The following is a 7117-nucleotide window of genomic DNA, read 5'->3' as shown; positions in this document are numbered from 1 at the left end:
AAGCAAAGGTGCTATGATGTTGTTACAGCAACTTTTCTCATGGGGCTTAGCTTTTCTAACAACCCGTGTTATAAAGACCACCAGGTTCTGTGACATTCATACTCTCCACCAAATACCAGTTCTAAAGAAAAGTTGTCTTCCAGTGCAAATCCAGCTCTATAAATGGATGGTTTGTAACACATTCTAAACCCTAGTTCTTGACAGAGTGAAGGTGGGCCATGTCTATGTGAGGAAGTTATGTAGTTTTTGTTTCTAGGTGGAGCAAGCTGGTCCTTGGTCCCCCACAGCCTAGGTCACTGCACAGAGGTGACATGGTACAGTAGAAAGAGCACTGAGCTGGCAGATTGAAGACTGGCTCTGTTACCTAGGAACCCTGCACCCCAGGCATATACTTCTCTGGTCCCCATTTTCCCTGTCTGTATAGCTAGTTGTTAGGCTGTCACTTGGTTTCTAAGACTCCTTCTGGTCCCGTGTCTGCTGAGGTGTGCAAAAGTTGATATTTCAGTTTTGTCTGATTGCTGATTCATTGCTTCTTTAGGTTTGGAGATAATATATAAATGAAATCACTGATGGAAGGTTGTCACATATAAGGAAATCCAAACGTACAAAAAAGAATGGGTAAGAGGGAATGTAGAAAATGTTACATGTTCCACTTTAAAAATTTAAGTGATTGGTAGAAGAAATGCTGAGAGCAGCTGTGGTCCTCTAGAGAGGCAGTGTGCCATATTAGAAAGAAAGATCCCTGACCCTGACTTTCGTCCTCCTTTGCCTCTAACTTGATGTGTAGCCTCAGGCAGGTTAACTTTCTGTTGGAAATGAAGGAATTGCCCTCGATTAAGGTTCGCAAAGCCACACGCCCAGGGGAGCCACGCAGATAAACATAAGTGAGTGCAGCGTGCTGCGTAGGGTGGGGCTGCACCAGGGAAGCTCACCTGGGAGGGCAGTTATGGGGCCCTAAGTGTTAGGCAGAAACAGGTCCAGTGTTTGGCAGGCCTTCTGATTTTTCAGAAGGAGGTAGAACTCCAGAATTTTATTTGTAATTCCCTAATTTTAAAAATGTTGACAGCGACTTGAAGATCATTCAAGATGTAGTGGGCTAAACAAAGCATGTCTGCGGGCTGCCAGTTTGTATTCTCCACCCTCTCATTCCTGTAAATTAGATAATGCTGTGATTCGGCAGTGGAACTGTTTTAACGTAACTGTCATAAACATTAGGGAGAAAGTCGAGGGAGCAAGTAGTAGGAAGAATTCAGCTCTTCCCTGTTGTGTTACAGGGGAGTGAGGGGGGCGTTTCATTCACAGACCGACAGGAAACTAGTTTGAAGATGAACTTAATGGGAACCTGAGTTGAGAGCCTTTGCCCGGGAATATGAGGTATTCATTCATCTTCTTAACTCTGATACAAAGCACGTCTGTTTTTCAGGTAGGAAAAGGGTTGCTGGCAGAGCTGAGAATGATGGAGTACAGTGGGGACACAGCTCTCCCAGAATCCTATCAGCCTAGAGCCTGACAGTGGACCTCTGAATGCTGCAAAGTTAGGGTTTCAGAGAATTTTCATGGTTGGTTTCAAGGACGGGTTTAGTTAATATCCATGTTGAGGCTCTGAGGGAATTACGTAAAAGAACAATTATCTTTCTCCATCCCCCAAATCCATCTCACATTGAGTTCTGTGTGTGAGCTCTGCTCGGTCCTTCAAGAAGTGGAACCAGATTAGAAGCTGGAATCTATTTTGCAGGAACCTCAGGAAGCTTTGGGCCATGATAAGGGTAAACAATTTAACTCCTTTTCATCCAGCCAGAACAAAAAAACTGAGATTGCTAATCTAATGACCACCCCTATTCCCACCTCACCATCAGATATATCCAGTAGCTTCAAAGACCAAGCGATTATAACTATAGTCCTTTGTGGGAAAAATTTTTTGAAAGTGACAAACCTGAAACCTGTATGGCATGTCCCATTTAAGTTTTCAGAGGTGAATACCAAAGTTACCGTCAAGGTAGTACAGCTGATTTTGACAGCAGTGCTTAGGGTCCTAACTTTGATCCTCCTCACAGAGGTCTTTGTTTCACCTGAGCATTTTATTTAATTGCTTTATGGATGCTAGCTTTATTCATAGTATTGTCAGCTTTTATACAAATGGGAAACTTAACTTATCCTTTAAAAAGAAATAAAGCAAGGTGGGGAGTCAGAACAGTGGGTAGGGGATAACTCAGTCTCCCTTCATGGAGTCAGGGGCCCCTCTGCCCTACACACTGACTTCTGCTTCCTTAGCTCAGAGGCAAGGGATTTGCCTTTGCCTCTTCTTTTGTGAATATTCTCATTTCTGAAAAATTCTTAATCATAAGCAGATAGACTCCATCTTTCTTTATGAATGTTGGATTTCTTGAGTGGCCCTGCTGTGGTAGAAGGTGGGCTTCTTTCCTCTCCGGTTTGTGTAGGGAACCATAACAACTTCAGGCTCCAGGGGAGGACGGGGTCCAGGAGAGCTGAGTGAGTGTGGTTTTAGCACACTTTGTTCCCATTCCAAAGGAAGCTAGTTTCCTCCAGCCAGCCCCATTATTTGAAGTAATAAGTGTTGTCAAACCTGACCTGTTAGACGTATCAGAGAAGTAGGAAGAAAGACTTCCTCCAGGACAGGGGCTAGACTTTGAAGACGTTCCACAGGAAGTACACGTGTTTGAATAGCTTTTAAATGGAAGATGGGGAATATTGCTATTTTAAGCTGTGTACTTCATTTTTCATAGTTTAAAGTTAATCTGTGCTGGCCACTAAAAATGCTCAGTAAAATGTGAATGAGGGTTATGTAATCACTCTCAGGAGAATGATTACTGCTCTGCATTTGTAAATCTTAGGGAGAAAAGAAATACTTCTGGAAACAGTATTACGTTAGACATGAAGAATTTGTTTCTGTTAGGTGAGGCGTTTCAACCAAACAGAAGTAGCTAAGGAGAGTAGAGCCTGGCTTTACACGTTGCTTTGGCCAAACCCAGCCAACTCCTTGAAGCCGTGACTGTTGCCCTGGCTTCTTGGGAGCCTAGAGGTGAATCTTCCCATCGTCCCTTTTCTAGTTCTCCGTGCCTCCTCCTTGTCTGGGCCTCTACTGGGCCTTGGTGTCTGAACCACTTGCCATCCTCTGTAGGGAAGTGTGTAGTCAGATTGCTGCCCTAGGATGCAGCCTGGGCCAGGGCACACTGTGCCCTTGGCCTTTAGGGCCATAGAGTTGTCAGTATAGGGGAGAGGCACCTTAGGTCTGTCCCCTTGACACAGCGTTCCTACCTGGTTATGCTGGTGCTTGCCAAGATACTTAAGACAACCAAGACACTCGAGAATTCTGCAGTCCCCAGATAGGATGTCTGATGGAGAGAACAGGTTAGCATTCTTGACAGAAATGCCTACCAGCCATCTTTGGCAGTGTTCTGATCCGTAGCTCCCTGTACTTACTCTAGGAAAGTGAATTTCTTTCAGGATAAATCCTCACGTGGATTACTGGATAGTCTGTATCACTCCCTTCAGCCTGATCAGGCTGAATGAACATGCTCAGTGCAAAAAGGTGTTTTGCTGTCAAGTTGTTTCAATGCGTTTCCGGTCTCCCCCAGAGTGCTATAGTTGCTTAAAGCTAGTACTACAGTCTTGACCAGTAAACATACTTAATTATTGCAGCTTAAAGAATCCAGCTACTTCTACTCTTCATGAATATGCTCAAATAAAAATGTGTTTTTCTATATTTAAACCTGGCAAATTATGAATTCAGATGAAAAAAGCTCACAATTGTTTGGTGTCCATATACTCACATCGTGAACATATTTCACTCATTTAGACTTAGTACTCTTGATGAGAATGCTCAGGTTGAAAAAGGCTGGCCTCACCAATCCAACATCTGTGGCAACATGGAACTTACGTTTCACTTATTTGATGTATGTTGTGATCTAGGGGGAATGAAGTGAAGTTTATATTTGAACTGTCTGTGGGGTGGGTGGGCAGGGGAGAAGGGATTGCTTAAGCAAATAGTGGAGTGATTGTGGAACGAGATGTCTCTATAAGACGAGGAGTTATTTTCATGCATCATAGAAACATTCTTCTACCTGTGAGTGATTGTGCTAACTGTAAATCATTTATATCTACATATTAAAGCAGGTTCCCTTGATTAGGCAACATTTGGTTAGCCAAGCCCAAGTTATTGTTTGTACTTGAAAGAAATAAAGCTGCATTTCCTTAAAAATTACATTCTGTAGTTAAGACTATTTTCTTGCTTTTTTCCCCCAACTAATTCCAAGGAAACTTTTCAAAAGCGAGTGTTTTAGAATGCATCTTTAGAAATGAACTGCCCCTCGAGTGATCTAAAGTGACTCTGTTCTTCTGCTGTTTCTGCATGTTCTAGAATGTAAGTCTAACAATGTAACAATTTCTGAATGAGATCCAAGAGGGAAAACAATAAATTTGAAAGTAAAATGCAAGGAAGGATTTTGATGACCCTCATGAATAGATGCAGATGGAGGGAAAGTACGTTTATGCAGGGTAGAGACCTTGGGATCAGCTTCCTCTCTTTTGCCCTCCTCTGTTGAGCACATCCCCAAGTTGGTTCATTCTTTCTTCTTAATTTAAACTTGTAGGACTCCTTGTCATCAAACATGGTCCTGTACTTTTGATCCCCAGCAGCACCATGACAGGGCAGATTGTCCTTCCTGTTTTACAGGTGAGAAGTTGAGGCTTGCGCGGAGCAACTAAGCCCGCGAGCCACAACTACTGAAGCCTGGGCACCTAGAGCCCGTGCTCCATGACAAGAGAAGCCACCGCAGTGAGAAGCCCACGCACCACAACTAGAGAAAGCCCGCGCGTAGCAACGAAGACCCAGTGCAGCCAAAAATATAAATAAATAGGTAGATAAATTTATTTTTAAAATAAAAGGAGTTGAGGCTTGAAAGAGTGGCTCATTGCTTAGAGGAGTAGTAAGTAGTGAGGATGAGGTTGGGGCCCTGATGTTTAGCCTCTGCAGACCTGGATTTTTCCTGCCTTTCCTTGTTTCCCTTCCCATTTTCTCTACTTCAGTCTCTTCAATCCAGACCTGGCCCGCTGCCATCTGCCTTCAGCACTCACGTGTACCTCTTGAGCCACCATGGACTCTGCTTCCAGGGCCTCTCCCCAACCATTCTTTTGAGCACGTATCTCTGTTCAACAACCTTAATGACTCCCTGTTATCAGCAGAGGGTGTCTAGCTCTATCAGTGTAATTGAGTCCCAGCTCATCTCTTCAAAGGACTGTTGCTCTTTCGTTTCCTGCCTTTGCACCTTGGGTCTTCCCACGTCCTCGTGGGGAAGCCCTCTGTGCTCTTTCCAAGCTGTCTTTGGGCCAGCCTGTAGGATCCCATTAACCTCCCACCATCTTTAAAGCCTCTGGTGACGACCTCCCCCGCACTGGGCCTGACTCAGTGTTTTGTTCCAGGGTAGGTAGGTGTACAATTCATTTGGCAATTCATCATGTAGTACCTTTTGCAGTTGGCAAACCATTAACTTTTACCCTTAAGCCATACATTTTTCAAAATTTAGGTGAATGCTTTGTCTCTCCAGTAACATTTAAGATTGAGTTCTTACAAGATGCTCGATAAATTCTTGATATTTTAATAAATTCCATGAATTAGGGGCTACATGTTATGGAGGAAAAATAACTTTTGAGAATGTCAGAGCCTTGAAGCAAAATGAAAGACCAATTACACACAGCTCTCCCTCTCTTAGACTTCCCTACTCTGCCGTATTTTTTTTTAAGTACAGTTGATTTACAGTGTTGTGTTAATTTCTGCTGTACAGCAAAGGGATTCAGTTATATGTAAATTCTTTTCCTTATTCTTTTCCATTATGGTTTATCACAGGATATTGACTATAGTTCCCTGTGCTATACAGTAGGACCTCGTTGTTTATCCATTCTATATATAATAGTTTGCATCTACTAATCCCAAACTCCCAATCCATCCCTCCCCCACCCCACTACCCCTTGGCAGCCACAAGTCTGTTCTCTTTGTGAGTCTGTTTCTGTTTCGTAGGTAAGTTCATTTGTGTTGTATTTTAGATTCCACATACAAGTGATATCATATGGTATTTGTCTTTTTGAATTTTATTTTTTTATACACAGGTTCTTATTATCTATTTTATACATATTGATGTATATATGTCAATTGGTATTTGTCTTTCTGTGTCTTCGTTTAGTATGATGATCTCTAGGTCCATCCATGTTGCTGCAAATGGCATTTACTTCATTATTATTTTATGGCTGCGTAGTATAGTTAAGTCCCTTGCACACGAACAAGTTCCATTCTGAGAGCGCGTTCTTAAGTCCCGTTTGTTCGTAAGTCCAACATAGTTCGCCTAGGTACCCAACTAACACAATTGGCTATATAGTACTGTACTGTAATAGGTTTATAATACTTTTCACAAAAATAATACATAAAAAACAAACAAAAACAATAAATAAAAGTTTTAATCTTACAGTACCTTGAAAAGTACAGTAGTACCATACAACAGCTGGCATCCGGGGGCTGGCATCGAGTGAACAGGCAAGGAGAGTTACTGACTGGAGGAGGGAGAGGGGGTGGGAGATGGTAGAGCTGAAGGATCGTCAGCAACAGGAGACGGAGGGCAAGCTGCAGTTCTGCTCATGCCTGACGCTGATGGCACAGGTTCTGGTTCCTTGCTGGATTCAATTCTATCTACCCTCTTGCTTCCAGACATCCTGGGCTTGAAATAAAGATACTGTACTACTGTACTCTATTCAGGACTGTACAGTAAAGAACACAAAAGCACAACCACTTGCAGAGGATGCACGCACATTCACATCTTTGAAAGTTTGCAACTTGAAGGTTTGTATGTAGGGGACTTAGTGTATTCCATTGTATGTGTCTACGACATCTTCTTTATCCATCCATTCTTGGACATTTAGGTTGTCTCCATGTCTTGGCTATTGTGAATAGTACTGCTGTGAACATAGGGGTGCATTGTTCTGCCGTGTTCTATAAACATCTAAAGTGTTCTGAGTACACTTGAACAATGTTTGACGATCACTCTGTGATTAGACAAGGGTAGTCCTTGCCAGTGGGATGTTCCTGTCCTTTGCATTTTTTTTTTTTTTT

This window comes from Phocoena phocoena, chromosome 6 (genome assembly GCF_963924675.1).
Source record: "Phocoena phocoena chromosome 6, mPhoPho1.1, whole genome shotgun sequence".
Taxonomy (NCBI): Eukaryota; Metazoa; Chordata; class Mammalia; order Artiodactyla; family Phocoenidae; genus Phocoena; species Phocoena phocoena.
The sequence above is the reverse complement of the archived record's forward strand: the minus strand, read 5'-3'. Positions refer to the sequence as shown.